Raw genomic sequence first — 17480 nt, forward strand, 5'->3', positions numbered from 1 at the left:
ATCTTACTTTCTTTTACAGTTAACCCGAGGCTTGCATGAAGAAAATGACAATAGTTCTTTCTTAGCTGCATGATGAATAAAGGCCACTGTTTGTTCTTGAATTACAAAACATTGGTACTAAAATATGTAAGAATAAACACTGGAAAGAAGGGATAAGTTTTTGGTTTTAAACATCTGTTTTAAAGTGATATGAGGGAGTGAAATTAAATTTAATAATCTCTCTTCCTTCCTCTGCTTTTGAAATCATAAGACAATGTGGTAGGACATGTGTTTCAGATCTAGTGTGGTATTTTCAGATGTAGACAATTCATTATCCGTGGTTCTCCTTTTCTGCATAAACCATGATTTTTCTAAGTACAAAATTGTCTTCTAAATTGTCCCCAGGTTACACAACATAAAACAGCATTTATGTATAATAAGGCATTACCTCCACCTGCTATAGACAGTGTTTATTCTGCACATTTTGTTTTCTCTGTTGGATTGCAGCCAGCGAACTCAATAGTTTGTTGGAAAGCAACGGATCTTACAATGTCAAATTGTCTGATTTATTTTACATAAGTTTAATCATCTGTCAGCCTTTTTTCAAAGGAATAGAAGGGAAGTTCTTCCATGCTTTTTAAGAGATATTTCTCCAGTGAGGTTTTTCCATGCTTTTTCATGGCTATTTCTCTAGTGAAAAACTCGTTTTTAACATCTTTGTCATATTCTAACTCACATATGTGTGTGCTTAAATCAGGCCACAGGGTGTGAGCTGATTTAAGCACTGAGCTACAGGACATCTGCACTGGCATTAATCACACACATGAAAATGCTCATCAGTTGTGCCAATCACCTGCTCATTCTCATTTATACAATGTCTTCCGGACAACTTGGGTTATACCTATGCCCATCTTTATGCCTACAGCTGTATGCCTCGGGGCATCCCACCTCCTTGGACCAGTGGATCAGCCTAATCAAGAGAACTTTATCACACAGAAGCTAAATCTTTTGACTGACTGCCCATTTGGATCAGTCAGTTGAGAACAAAGCAAGAAGTGACATAACATTTTTCTCTTCTGTGCAGGACAGAACTGTGCTTAATTAGGCATTTAAGAGTGACTTAACTTCTACAGTTCTCACCACACGTTATTTTCAAGCAGCTCAATGATCTGAAACACCAATTAGTTTCAATTCACACCTATTATCCTCCTTTAGTGCACTGTTAATTCAAAGTCCAAATTCCCATCCTTGTCAAAAAGTGGTAATTTTCTCTTTTTGTAAGTGTTTCCTCTGAAGATCTGAAACATATAGTGCCAAATGCCATTACTTAAAACTTCATATGGAGGCCTTACACCACTTGCCAAGTTTCCAGTTTTCATGGTTTTAGGCCCAGCATATTCTCCATTGATGAACATATTGTTTCAACTCCCTAGAAACATTCTCTCTCAACATTTTTCTTTCTAAATCAGGTATAGATTTTTACAGGATACCAGTGGTATCACCAGAGATTACTAAGATGACTGCAGACTCATAAAGCACTGCAAACAAACATGCAATATATGTTAGAAAGGTTGAAACATAAGGTCTTCACCTTTTTCACATATCACAGGCCATTGTGCAGTAACATCAGAAGAAACATTCAAGGCTTAATATGAGAAAAATCAAAATAATGTAAGTATGCCTAAAAAAAAAATCTCAATTATTTATCAGTTAATTTTCAGATCACTCATTTTCACCAGGCCATAGTCCAAAGAGGGAGAAAAATTCTTAGCCAGGTTTTTACCATATATGATTACAAGCCTGTAAAATCAGTGATACCTACAGCTCTGTGGGCATAGCTGATAGTAGCCCCTTATTTGTTCCAAATATTACTATTACCATAACAGATGAAAGAAATGGGGGCACTAACTTATGGCTTAAGTACAGCTTTTGTTTGAATGTCTTTAATGCAACCTAAATCAGATAATGCTTAGAAGAAGAGTCAGAAAAAAATGACCAAGTATCAAAATAAGCACTTTAAAAATGCACTTGTTACTTTACCTTTTCCTTTAGAAAACTAATGCTCATAAATACTGATGACTGATTCCATTAATTGCCCTTTTTAACTTTTTTAATAGTTTATTATACATAAGCATAAAATTGTTCAGCTGTTCCTTAGTTTGTGAATGCTTGTTTTGAATTTTGGGGAAAATATAAGAGGTGGGAAAACATTTCAAATCTCCTGCTTATGAGTTGATAGTACAGGATTACCCATCACAACACAATAACTTTCCTGCAATATACAGAGTTACTTACCTGTGCACCTGCTGATGTTCTTTCATGCATGCTGTCTATATATTAGCATGTTTCACAAACTGCTTCCAGCTACTGCAAACCAAAATATCAGTTACACATTAATCTTTTCAGTTAAGCTGACAACGTTGCTCATAATCTGTTGGAGCGCTTTGTCAGTCCAGCCTACCATCAAATATCCATACATTTCACATCTATCTGACTAGTTTTACATGTGATCCTCTTAATTATGGTGACAGATTGCATAAAAATGTATTGTGTTTGTAGGTAAAAAAACAAAATTGAAAAAAAAAAAAAACACAAACAAAACAAAACCAAACTTTTTTTTCCCCCAAAAAACTGGAGAGACAGATCTACACTTGTTGATTGGATTTTCAGAAAAATATGATGCAAATCCTTTGGTTTGGATAGAACTCTGGAACTACCTGTGATATGAACTATGGGCATGTCTTATTTCAGCACAAATGTAAATCTCAGTTTATATATATGCATGGTATATGCTACTGCCAAACAAAATATCTCCAAGCTCAATTTTGTATGCCTCCTGCACACTTCCAGTCAAATACAAATATCAAAACCACTCAAAGGAAAAATTTAATTTTCCCTCATATCAGCAGCTAAGAGATCTAGCATATCTACAAGGGTCAAAATTTGCAGCTAACTGTATTAGAGACACAAGTAACCTCAATGCCAGAAAAAATGTAAAAGCCAGACTAGAATGCATCCAAGATGGACTATCCACTTGAGACCATTTTTATTTAGATTCATAGAACTACCTTCTCATGCTCATGTTCCAAAATGAAAAGGCTGGACAGCACAGAGCACCAGCAAAGCATTCAAGTCCCAAAAAACTGTTAAACACAAAGGTCTTTTCTGTATGTAAATTTGCACAGACCCTCCACAGCATTTGAAGACATCATAACAAAGCAAGGACAAATCTTATCTACAAGTGTAATTAATAAACTTCCTCTTTGTATAAAGGCGGTGAACAAGGATTAACAAAAAAGCAAGCAAAATACAGCTATAAATCATAATTACTTCTCCAAACCAACAAGGAATATAACTGCACTTTCTTTGCCAAGGGTTAATTCTGGATAGCTAAACAGCACATTTTCTAGAGATTTTTGTTCCAGATTGCAGTTAAATCTGGCCAGGGATTCAGACTCTCAAAATTGAGGATGTTCAACCTCTAAACAGTCACAAATGCTCAGCTTTTCATCTACAGTTCCTATCAAATATAGAAACATCTTTCATATGTTTAGTTTTTCCACAGATTTCAGTACTCTTCAAACTTATTTTAAACCATTTCATAGCTATCCTTCCTGCCTGTTAAACACATCAAGTGCTTCAGTGCCAGCTGGTGTCAGAAAAGAAAGTCTAAAAACAAAAAACGTACTGCTGGCTGTCTTCTATCCTTGCTGGCACCCAGTGCTTGAAGACAGATTATAACACTACTTGTAGCTCTTCCAGCTTTCCACAGACACCAGAATTTTATAGTGGGAGAGGCAGTTAACAGTACTGCTCTCCAGAAAGGGGCATTTTCTGAGTTCCTTTCCTCAGTTTGATTATGACCTTCTCTTTTGATCCCCTTTTGTTTGCAAAACAGCTTTCTATGCAACAAACTAAAAGGAAAAAAAAAGGCAACTGAGAGAAATACAAGGTGACTCTAAATTTTTAAATTCTATTCTGGTGTGACCAGTGAACAGAGGAAAAAAAAATGTCTTTGTATGGTGTGTATTCAAAACTTTCAGGAGATTTATGAATTCAATCCAGTACTGTCTCCACCTTCCCTTTCAGCTCCCCCACACTGTTCCTTACCAAAGAAGAGGCTCCAACCACCTTATTTCCCTCCCTGCTAGCCAGAAGCATTGGAAGAGATGATAAACTACACCACCACATCAGATGAGACAGAGCCATACAGATCCACGTGTTCAAGAGTACAATAACACTGGAAAAAAAATGGAGATGATATAAATCTTTTCAAACTAACATGCTTGAGTTATGCCTTACTTTGGCATTTAGCTAAAAAGATAACTAGATGTCTCATTTACTCCATATATTGATCCAGTGTTGTTTGTCAAAACCATAATTTTTTAGAGTCAGTGTGACAATCTTCCTACAAGCAGGAAAGTTTTGTACATACAAACATTTTGAAATCACTCAGATTGGCAGTTCTGTTGGCTTTAATCGGATCCATTTTGTGAAGCACCTTTAAGTGAAAACTATGCATTTTTAAATAAATTCCTACAGGACTGAACCATTATGCAGTAATTGTAGGAAGACTTTAATAAAGCAATTGCTTAATATTTTCAGTTATTATTTCCATGAGACAACTTATTATTTAAAACCATATAAAAATTAGATGGCAATTGCATATCAGCTCTCTCACCATTAGAAGTTTTAAAAGTAGCTGCAATGCTAATCTGATTAGAAGAACAAAGTCTAATTTAGTCAATGTTAATCAAGTTTGTGGAAAAATGTCATCATATTGGAAATCATAGTATGTGAGTCTCCTAATTTTACCTCCTAGCAGGAAAATTGAAAGATCTGCATCTAATGTAGTCATTTTTTAAATATAAGTAATGTCCACTTTTTTTCCAATAAAATGTTTTCTATCATGATTAAAATATTTTTATCCCTATTGCTGTTACTTGTCATAGACTCATAGAATCATTCAGGTTGGAAAAGATCTCCCAAATAATCTGGTCCAACCTTTGACTGAACACCCCATGACAACAAAATCATAGTACTAACTGCCATGTCCTGCTGCTTCTTGTAAAACAATACCTTACATTTTTTACCAAATGCACTGAAAATAAGCATATAAACAAACTGTTAAAAGTAGCTGCAACTGAATAGAAACATCACTTCATATAACTCTGGTTTTCACGACTACTACTTTATGAGACACAAAAGACTTTTTTACCTATAAATAGATGTTTCAAATGAAAAATTCTACCCAAAGCATTATTAAAATTTAAATCCAATGTCTCTGGTTATTATTCATTGCTGGAATAAAAAGAAACAATAGTAAAAACTTCCATTGGCTATGCCCATTCTGGCAGACAGTTTATGAAACAAATTAATAACTACTTTGCAAGCATAACTTTTGAACTTGCAAAATAATAGACATTTTGGCACTTTTCTGATAGAATTTCACTTGCTTCCAATCTCCAAATTTCTAGATAGAGCAGAATAAACTTTATGGCTCACTTCCATTTAAAGACAGCTAATTCTAAATAAATTATTCACATCAGGAGAGAAAGTACAATTGTGTTATGGACGTACTTCAGCCAGAATAACTTACCTCTGAGAGAAACCTGCTCCAGTATTTCTAGAGTAGAACTTACTGCACTTTGTAGACAAGACTAAGAGTGAGGACCATGGGACGATGCAGACATCTAAGGCAAAATATAGGCCAATGCAAAGGCCTACATACAAAATACCAATTTCATATTGGACGTGTTTACCAACAGCCCAGCAGCAGGCAGTAGAGAATAAAGGTTTTTAGATATATCACTGTACTCACTGTTTTCCAATTCCCAGCTCTGTAAACCCCCTGCAAAGCCATGCATTCTCTCAATGGCTATGTTTGATCAACCAAACTGAGAATTCCCAAGCAACAAAGTCCACTTACATTCTCCAAAGTGGTCTTTCATGTAGATGACGATTCTCCCTCTTCCATCCTTTTCCTTTTTCTCATTGCCAGTGATGGAGACCCTACTGCACAAGCACAGTTATCTTCCTAAGGAACTTGAATGTCCCTGCAGATTGTATAGGAATACTAGGTGTCCAATACTAGACCACATACATGGGCACCCGAAAAAGGAAGAGTTTCAGAGCCTAAGTCTCAGTAGTGGACCTATATCTGCAAGTGGTTATGTTATATTATATACATAGTTATATATATAGTTGCAGCCAACTCCACAATCTTATTGCATCTAAAAGAAACACTATAAATGTGCCACACTCTATAAAAATAATAAGCCTGCATGCCAATCTCAATCTGGTCTTGTAAGCAAAGATTAGAGTGCCTATTTCTGAGCCAGTTAAAATAAAGTAAAGGGGCATTCTACAGTTACAGAATAAGATAACACCAGTCCTGCAAATACAATTCAGGAGTTTAAACTCAAATTGTTCGGATTTAGGTTCCAAAAATCATTATTAGTAAGTGTTAAAATTTAAAAATAAATATTTCTAATTAACAAGTCAAGAATGCTCAAGTACACCTTGATGAAAGTGACACTGTCAGATTTTGTGTGGTCTCAAAGTACAAAGCAAAGACATTCCAAACCAAGAACGATACACTGATTCCCACTCCCTCCTCCCCCTTTTCATGTAACCCTTTCAACACTTAAAAAATGAAAACACATCTTATTCTAATAGCTGCTGATAGTTACTCATATTTGTTGTTTCTAAAAATACCCAACTTTGACAGAATAACTTGGACAGAATGTCAGATGCTGATGTATTTTGAACTAATCTTAGGGAAAACAAAAATATTTCATCCCAAAATATTCAAGCAATTTACAAATATGATTCATAGGTGATTAATTATGGCCTTGATATTACTTGCTATACCAATAAAAACAGTAACTCAAGACTTCAAACCTTTTTGAGACTGGTCCAAAAATGCTTATGAAGCTTTTCGAAAGAGATGTCCAAAACCAAAAGCATTAATCTTCAAAAGCATTTTATAGATTTTATACAAAATCCAATATATGTACTCAAATTCAGGTTGATACTTAGCAAAATCACTTTTATAACAGTAAATACTTGTAATAGTTCCAAATTGACTATTTCTTATGACTGTCACTTAGAAATCTTACTATTTTGGGATTTGCAATTGCTGTTTTGTGAGGACTGAGAAAATTTCTCTCTTCTATACAGTTTATTATTTTTTCACTGGTTTTAAATGTCTAAATTCCTCTTTTGCAAAGGATTTTAGGTAAGTTTCTAGAAAATTATATTTAATTTTATGATTAACTGTAAAGTTCCAGCTTTTCAGAGACTGTTCATGTATAGATTATATGTAAAAATAACATAACCCAGGCAGATTTAAAAACAAAACAAAGCCATTCAACTTCTGTGAACCAGACTAATGACATAGGTCTGTGATGTTTTTGTCCCTGTTTCTAGGCCCTCTGTGGTGCCAAAAAGAATACAGTTTATGCCAGTCTTAATCTAACCATGGGAAAGAAACAGCCAAAGATATATAGCCAGAACTGTTTACAAGATAAACAAAAAGTTTACTGCTTCCCACATACGAGGGAAACAGTTGGATTACACATCAGCATCTGGTTGCTCCAGACAATACTACCAGGAAGTTAATGAAATTGGAACAAGGAAATTACTATGACTCGGCACTCCATAAAAAAGTGTAATTTATCATCAGTAAAAAAACAATGGGAGCTTTGCTGATAAATTAACAAAAGAAAATAAAAAAGCAGTATTGCTGTAAAACAATAAATCAATTTTTTTTTTCTGGATAAGTTAGCTCTGTTCCAAAAGCTGATGTCACCTAATATTAGAAAAACGGCAGCCTCGTTCTGATGAGAATTGGTGACCTTTTTGTGTTACAAGTAAGATGTTTATATGAAGTTTCAAGATACTTATGGCATGGTATTCACATGAAAACTCTCTTAGTTCTATTCTAAAGGGGTTTGATTCCAGCAAGACGAGGAAACCAGAATACATTCAGCATTTCGGAAAGTTTCTTCCTCTCACTAAAGGCAGAATAAGTTTGTCTCTTAAAAGACTCATTTCCCAGGAATAAAACTTGAACTGGCAGTTTGGTGACCTGACAGGAAAAATATTCTGAAACTCTGGAATTTGGTTGCCTAAAACTTCTTAACGTTAGTTTTTTTAACTAAAGTTTTTTCAACTTTACTCAATCCACATTATCTGTGGAGTACTACAAAATGTGTTGTATGACAGTTCCTAAGAAATAATTTCCTTCAAAGCCAGAAAATTTCTCTTTCAGGAATGTACTTTTCATTCTCTTCGGCTGTTTCCACAGCAGATTTATTCCTGAATAAGATCTCAGTTATGGCACTACAATGGAGTAGACTATTTCCACTTCAAGTTCTTAAGAGTGTCTTCCGACCACTGTGGGCAGAGCACACCTAGGTCAGTACACCCTGAGGCACAGCACTTATCCACTAGCCCTGGCCCAGCAAGATTTTCTCAGGCTGGGCCCCCTCCTCTCTGGCATCTGTGTGCCAGCAACCTGGCATACCCATGACCTACACAAAATTCCGTGTCTGACTTATGTCAGCAACTGGCAGCACTTCTCAACAAAAGGAGGAAACTTTGGTCCTGGTCTGGGTGTTCCTTACTCATATGCTCATAAGGCATATTTGTCCACGTGCCAACACAGGAGCAGGCAGCAAGAAGTCACCCCACAGGCTCAGTCTTCTCCCATTTGCAAATTCTTCTTGTGTAAAGACAGCTTGAAGAGGATGGTGTGCCTTCTCTATTAATTTCTCATGCATGGGCCTAAGAATACATGTGCCCCATACCAAGTCAAAACCCGCCTCTGGATCAGTATGAACGGATAACAGCAGCAGGCAGAAACACAGCTCTTTAGTCTGGAGGGAATAAGGGATGGCACCATATGTATGCATTCTGGGGGCAGAAAATTGACTTAATGGTGGAGAATCCCAGTTCTCTAGGAGTTTCTATTATAAGACAAGTATAAAATGAAACGTTATTCCCTTCAATAAATAATAATAGTAATTAAAAATCCCATTGTGTTTTTTGGGGTTTTTTTTGGAGCAAATACATTGCTCTCTTTATTCTTGTCATCACTGAGGAACAAATATTCACTGCCAGCCCCCAAACTACATCTTCAATGTCCTTAATCATCTTGAAAACATGTAGCAGTAGACAGGATAGTCTCTTCCTCTAATCAACCTCTACTCTAAAATAATGCCCACCTAGAGTCAGGCCTGTGTTTTTTTGCACTACACCAGATTAGGAAAGTGTGGCAATGTTACCAAAAAGAGTCTTCTTAAAAGACCCTCCAAAGATATTCCATAAATTAAAGGTGTTGTTGCACCTACAGTCCTGGGTTCCAAGCAGAACAAAACTGCACTAAAGACTCAACACGTGTTCCTTGGGGGTGACCTTCAAATCAAGACAAATGAGACCTCTTTCTCTGATTATCCAACTGCCCAAAGTAAGTGATTTCACTCCACAAGGGAAATTCCAGTGGGAAAATGGCACTCTCAAAGCCTGCAGCCTTGTGGCTGGCCTCTACGTATCTCCAGCATGTGTTCACCAAAATTGAGCCCAGGGGCTCTTGGGAGAAGGTCAGCTGTGGGGAAGCTTGCTTCAGAGATGGCGTAGTTTGTCAGAGCTCTTTTCTCAGACAGTTGTCAGTATGGAAAGTAAGCTGTCATCAGATCCTTTTGCAAGCCAATGCATTTTACTAATCTGGCAGAAAAATACAGCAGAAGAAAACCTGACTAGCTTCCTGCCAGACTAGTAAGACAAATTTGTCTTACTGCAAAAGCTGACACAGGGGAAGGGGTGGAACCATATGGCTAGAAATCGGAGTAGGGGTACAAAAGAATATGGAGAAAAGATTGGGACTTCCAGTTTTCTTGGCAACAACTACACTGGCCACTTACCCACAGTCTGGGTACTCACCTGGTTCACAGCACAAGATGGTAAGAACTTTAGAGAACATGCAGTTCATAAATGGCAAAGGGCAGGAAGATGCAGCAGCATTTTAATGAGCCACTAAGGTTCAGGGACTTGGCCCTGGCCCCTCTCAAGTCAGTGGCACAGCTACAGTCTTCTCCATCTAGCTAGGCTTACTATTTGTCTGTCTCCTCAAAAACCCACTGCAGCATTTCCAAAACAATAGCCACTCAGAGTAGTACTCATATATTGGATAAAATACATGCAACTGCAGATAAAGGAAAAAAAAACACAGTAGGATAGAAGTGCCTCTAGCATTTGACGCTACAGTGCTCAAGAAATATATTGCCTTATTATGAAAAATACTGCTTATTGGCAAACTTTTACCAACATTTTGTCACTCCATAAAATTAGTACCCTATGACTGTTCCCACTGAAACTGCAAGAATTTCCACTGTATAAAAGGCATGTATAAGTCATTACACGATTTAAGCCACAGATATGAAACTCTACAGCCTGGAAAATACAAACAGTAGCATTGTAACAACCCAGGAACTGTACTAAAAGTTAAACAATGCCTTTGGACATTAAAGATAAGACATAGAATAGGCTAACAAACTACACAGCTGATGAAAACAGTAGTGAATTGAAGACTTGAACAAAAAGCATGAAAAGGAAGAACATCTGCAATACTTCACTACTGGAGGAAACAAAAGACAAATATTCTTGTTTCTTTAGCTGCAATCTATATCCCCACAACAGTTAAGCTAAAATTGAATGTATCTAGGAGGTAGTGCAGCCCAGCAGGAGAAGTGTAGGGTAATCATATGCAATTTTATAACCCCATAGGCAAAACACTAATTCTATAGCTATGTGAAAGAAAGCAGACAAGTTGGAGATTCATAATTTTTCAGAGAGAAATACAAAGTATCCTTATTATTGAGAATGCTTTGCTGACAACTCAGTTGTTATACATATGCATATGCACATTCTAAGTAGGAAGGACCACATCATTTATTTGACTGATTTCATGCACAAATTATGAAAGTTTCTTAACAGCTATATTTTCAACAAATTCCTAATTTCAGGAAACCTTCAAGAAGGTCATCCATCATATTGTAAATCCTTCAAGGGATGGAAGTGTACTGCCAAATAAAAGTGAGCTAGGAGGGAGGACAGGCGTTAGACTTGACTTGTTGCTTAACTGTTATTCCAGTGTCTGGCTCTGTTTTGGGCTGCTCCAACTAATCATGTCCAGTACCATACCCCAAAAGCCATAAATAATGCCAGTTTATTGCAGTGAGCACTCCTAAAAGCAAAATAGGGGCAGAAAATGTGAGAAAAGCATGTCAGAATTCAAGTAAATTCTTTTTCCCATCAAAAAGAAAGAAATATTAATACAGCAAACATTATTTCAAAATGACAATTTTGTACAGTACTGTTTAGTCCAGTTTGAAGAACCTGACTCAAAATAACATGAGGAGGAAAATCTGATTTGAAGACAATTTGACAATGGGCAATCAGGTACTTTAAGTAGGTAGGAAGATAGTAGGTACAGATGAGTTTCTAAAGGAAGTGCTGCTGAATGTTGCATACCACATAAAATCATTTTGAATCCTGATGAAAACCACAGGATGTATATTCTCCCAACTAAAGCAAAAGAAACAGACTAAAATTAAAAGAATAACCAAGCCTCATAATGATACTATTAAGATCTTTTTGTGAGACATTTAAAAAGGACATGTTATAGAGAAATGTAAGGCTGGGACCAAATGAATTATTAATGATGGGCAGAGCCAAAATACCAGAGAGACTGAAACAAATATTAGACCAATCGGTCTAATAAAGCAGACCTTCTCGTGTACTGCTAGCTGAGGAAGGCTCCACAATTTATATTTATATCCAGATTATGTTAAAGTAATGCGAAACTTAGAGAAGGATGTTGCAAGACCAACATCTCAATTTTGCATATTGCACACTCTAAAGCCTAAGATAAGGGTTGGAAAGTCTAAGACTCCAATTCCCCAGTTAGTTCATTTGGCTAATACAGGATTAATACAGGGCACTTTGTTTGCTGATCACCATAATGAAATTGCTCCACATGGGATGCTGAGCCAAGGTAATTAATAAACTTAAGAATTTCTGGACCATGAAAGCTAGTGAGACATTTGACTCATGAGCACTTTTTTCTAAAAAGGTTTTAGAGGAATGTAGATTTAAATGAATCTACATACTGTAAAAAAGACCAGTGCACTCAGGTGAATAATTAATCTGTAATTAGATCAATAAGGCTAAACAGACAGATAAACCAGGAATGCTGTTATGTGTCCGGTATTACTTAACCAAGCTATTGCATTTTTATCTTTATTAAATTAAAGGATTACTGCTATAGAAGGCATACAGATATTGGAACAGATATTGAAAGATTGCTTTCCCTGATAATGATGTGAAAGTCTTTGTTAAGGATTTGTAAAAGGTCTGGCTATGTTTCTGAAGGCTTAAGGAATTGTTCAGGATTGTAGTAGTACAACATGAAGTCTGCTAAATCTGAAATAACAAAAAAAGACAAGCAGCAGCCTAATTTTTCCAGTGCCATTAGAATGGAATGAAATAAAGAAAAAAAAATCGAACAAAAAAACACTTAGAGATTTGTCATTCTCATTCTATCACTCTATTAATGTTGAACTTTTGACCAGTAAAATATTTTGTGGTCTGATAAAAAAAATATTCAGTCTCATATAAAAATGCGAGCTGTTTTAGGTAGACATAGGAGGGTTTCATGTGAGGGTGAAACAAAATGTTTACATCTATTTACCAAATTTCACTCAGACTTTTGCATATCTGAACATGCATAGACTTACAAGTGTTTCAAATGACACATCACTGTAAAATATTTCACATTAGGAAAAGGATGCAAAAAATTGCAGCATCACCAAATCTAGTTCAGATGGAGAAAACAAAAAAAAAGCTTAATCGGTCTAGATTCATAATATTTTACAGCTTGTTATCTCTCCCACTCTGTGCACAAAAAGAAGTTCTTGTGAAACCTCTGATAACATTCTCACATATTTATCATGGAAATTGAATCTTTTTCCACAGTCTGCAACCACTCCATAAACTCTGCAATTAATTGGGAAGCATTTTCCCTCAATGGGAAAAGATAATTAATTGAGAATTTTCCCTCCAAATTTAGGACCTTAGAGGAACAGTAGGTTTCCCATTTACTTGTACAGAGTGGAAAAATGACCTGACAACACTTCTCCCCAAGAAAACAAGACTGTAACTAAAATTTGGGAGAACAAAATGTCACACCACATAATTGTTCTTTGTTGGCAATTGCACAAAAACATTTTATTTGTAATGTGGCCTATTAGAAAAGTGTGACAATTGGTATCTCTGAAATCCAGAATATATTCCAGTGATGAGAACTGCATCTTCTCGGTGCAGGTAACAGTAATCTGCTTGGTACAAAAGGCACAGAAGGCTATAAGGAGTCACAAATTATATATTATTACATATCAAAATGTAAATGAATTACATAATTACTTTTACATTTTTAGTAAGCTAGATCTCATCTTCAGAACTTAATGTGTTTGGTAATGTAACAAACCTCAAAGTTCTCTGCAGTAAATGCTTTTATGTACAGCAAGAAAGAAATATGAGATACTTCAAATGACAGCCTGAATGCTGCTTTAGTACAAGGGATAATTTAGTGGTCTCCTCCTGATTCAGTTGCTGTTTAGGTCAGCGGAAGTTGTGAATCCCTTAAATGAGAACTGCGTGATCAAATGAAATATAATTCTCTAATAAAACCTAAGTTGTTGCAAACCTGTATTTTATACACTAATTCCACCTCGCAGTTAAAACTCAGGTCCCTGAACAATAAAAAGCGTTTTGCTGAGCACAGTCCTTCCAGCTCCTAAGCTGCTCCTTCCCCCACTTTCTGTGTAACCAGGCGAATACAAAAGAGACCAATCAAACAAGATTTTTGTTTACCTTTCACTGGGAGATAGAAAGTGGCGAGCCTGCATATACTCCTTTGTCCACAGAGGATATACACTAGATTTTGTTTGATACACATTTTTAAAGTTCCTTTTAAGTTTTCACTTCTTAGAGAATGGTTGTGTTGCTATAGCTTTTGGCCCCTTGCTAACAGCAGCTTTTTCCCCCTCACCAGAATTTGAAGCTTTTGATCTCTTTTATCTTCTGCTTGCTCATAGCCTAAGAATTGCATCTGTGGCAAAGCTTGTCCTCTTAAGAGTCCATTGACTTATTGCTAGAAAACAAGGAAATAGCTTTCTTTTCACTCAAGTCCCTGTTGAGATAATAGATTCTGAAGGAAAACAGCCTGTGTGGAGTAATCAGAGCTATTGTTCATCACTGTTTGAAACGCTACAAGGGAGATGTGGGGGAAAGGTGGAAATCCAAGAGGGCTTCTACCTAAGAAAAGTATACAGCTGGCAACCCAAAGTAGGCTTTTCTTTAATATCACACATCAGGCTATGCTACAACTTAAACAGCACATACTGAACATAAACAAACTGAGAAAAAAGCTAATAAATATCTATCTATCTATCTATCTATCTATAGATATATTATTTCATTTCAGTGCCACAGGGGAGGCAAGGCATTAGTAGCACTCTTCTTTCCAATTCAGAACAACACAGCACAGTCCAGCAGACCATCTCATGATAAGACTGGACCATGTTTTCCAGCTGATTTTCTAAACACTGGTGACCCTCCATAGCATCCTTACCAAAGAAAGTAAAAGCAGCGCTGCCTCCACTGTACTACTATGCCCAGGGTTCACTAGCAGCTTGGCCAGAGGACTGTAATTTCCCAGCCTCAGCTGGAAAAGGAGCTCTTCACTTCCATCTTGCATTTTTGTACACTGCAACCCAAGCAGCTGGACAGCTGTCACCAGTGAAGCAACGACAGTATTCCAAATGGTCGAGACCAAACACCTTACTACAAAAATCCAGGTGCAAAGATGCTCTAAATGTGACCTACTGGCTCCCAGTCAGGTCCTCACTGCACAAGATCTGTGGTGGTATGAAATGCTTCTGACGCTGCCGCCCTATTGCACCACAATAGTGTTGGAACTATGGTCATGCAGCTCCTTATTCTGCAGCTTTCTCCTAAGGAACGGGTTTTCCCAGAACAATTTCTTTATTTCCACTCAATAAGAGAGAAAAAGTGGGTTGAAGTTATTTTTATGCAGCTTCTCAGCTGTGATGTTTGTTCCTTGCAACTGCAAATTTTATTTTTAAAAATCTTTGAGTAGAATTGTACTCTACAAAAGCAGGCTATCATTATCTTAAAAACGTTGTTTTTTTTTTTTTTTTTTAACTTCCTTTTCACTTTTTTACAATGCTGTAGAGACTGTACAAACACCTAATGGGAAGAAATTATTTATATATCACAGCCAAATTCTTAACTTAGTCCATTACTGTGTAAAGGAGCGCACACACTCATGTCTTAATTATTAAGAGTGGAAATTGTGTGTGTGTATTTACATTTAACACCCCCTTCTTTTTTTATTTTCTGCAAATAATTCCATTTTCATTAAGGGGAATAGCAACTTTCAACCCTGGAAGTAGAGAAACCCTCTGCAAAATTCTGACAATGCAATGTCTACATTCTAGAAAATGAAATATTAAAGGGCAAAAATGATTAATTTTATTTGTTTCTGAGTTTGGCAAAAAGAGGATATGAAAGTATATTAAGCAATGAATTTCATGTTCTACATACAGTGCCATAAGGGAATAAAGATTTAAAGGTTAGCAGAGCAAGAAAGACAACCACAGCAGTAGTAAAAAAAAAAAAAAAAGAAAACCAGCAATGTTACTGTCTCCAGAAATAAGCAAAAATTAGTATAGCATGAGCACTACCAAATGAGTTCTTCACACTTTAAAGAATTGTACTAAATGATATCAAAAGACCCTTCTGGTCTTCTATTCCCTCCCAAATAATAAATATTTTTTTGTGAAAGCTACTTTTCTGCCTAAGGAAAGGGAAACAACAAATAGTCATTTGGCCCAGTTTTTATGTCTTTTTTACAGACACATGATGTTATTTGACTTTATTTCACTTGCCAACTTTCTTTTCATAGTTCAAGTCATCAAGCACTAAGGTTATTGGTGAAAAAGTTTAAGAAAAAATGGCAGAGATATACAACATTTGGACTCAGATTGCCCTTTCCCCTTGTAATTTCTGCAGGACATACTTTCTTAGGTTCTGCGTGAATATTTTTTTACAAAGATTTGCCTCTGGAGATACGTAATTTTGAGGAAAATTCCTCAGAGCAGTCCCATACCTGCTCTAAATTCAGTGGCTTCCTCAAGTGAAGTCGCACCACATGCATTCCTGCCCTGGAGGGTTGTTACTCCAGTATGCACCATCCACCGAAGAAATCAATGACAAATTCAGTGTCACTTGAAGCTGCATAGATCCAGAACAAGGACACTAAACATTTCCTCTACCAGCTCCCACCATAAATGAGAGTCAAAACTGACACAGCCGAGTGGCTTATGTCACAGTTTTCCACAAGAATAGAGGAAATGGGGAAGAACCATTACGGTAAAGAGGTTGAGATAAAGCTCTATGCCCTGCAGGTCGTTTCCTATGAGTAGAAGTTAACCTAGACTAGACCTTCAGCTCCAGTGACAACACTGAATGAGAATTTTACTGCTTTTTCTTCTTCTTTTTTTTTTTTTTGTTTGTTTGTTTTTAAAGAATTAGCTTTTCTAAGATATACACTTAAAATAATGTCATAAATTATAAATTAAGTCTGTCAAATATAGTTCAGCAACAGTAATATAAATTCTCAGCAGCAGTAGTGAATATCTCCTCACAATACTTTTGAAGTCCAAAAACATCTTCGGAGATGTTTCAGGAATCTTTTCAGCCAGGCTTTCAGGCTGCATATTGGTTGGTTTAACTGTTTTGCATACTACATTGCAAATGCATTTAATGCACTTATTTATTGCCTAATTCCCTTTAGATTCTGTTATGTATGGACAATATTTTTTATACAGTAATTCTGACAAAAGCTTTAAATAAAGTTAATTTGTAACATTACAGCTCTACTAAGCTATTCAAGGCTGCAAAACAAAGTTTCCAGCCTTAACACAAGGCTTAATCAAGAAAAAAAAAATATCCCAAATCAACCAAGAGACAAATAAAAACCTTATCACATAAAAGGCATTTTTGTTTTCACAAGAGATCTTTTTTGCATAGTCAGTCACAAAAAAAAAAGAGAAGACCAGCTGCTCCTGAACTTAATAAGGTCTGCCATGATGTGTTACTACCAGCAATGAGAACACCATTGGTATTGGTAAGAATGACAGCAATGAGGAAAAAATAACAGGTCACAGTTACATGGTCAATCAAAAAGCTGTCTCTGCCTACCAGTATGGACAGTCTTCAGAACTTCATCATGGCTCATGGGATATTTAATACCTTTTTCTTGAAAATATAGTCCCAAGGTTTGTGATGATACTGCATCCCTCAAGTTTAATTTTTAAAAGATTCTATCCCATGAAATTTCTAAGAAATATTTA

Source organism: Aphelocoma coerulescens, chromosome 1 (assembly GCF_041296385.1).
Source record: "Aphelocoma coerulescens isolate FSJ_1873_10779 chromosome 1, UR_Acoe_1.0, whole genome shotgun sequence".
Lineage (NCBI taxonomy): Eukaryota > Metazoa > Chordata > Aves > Passeriformes > Corvidae > Aphelocoma > Aphelocoma coerulescens.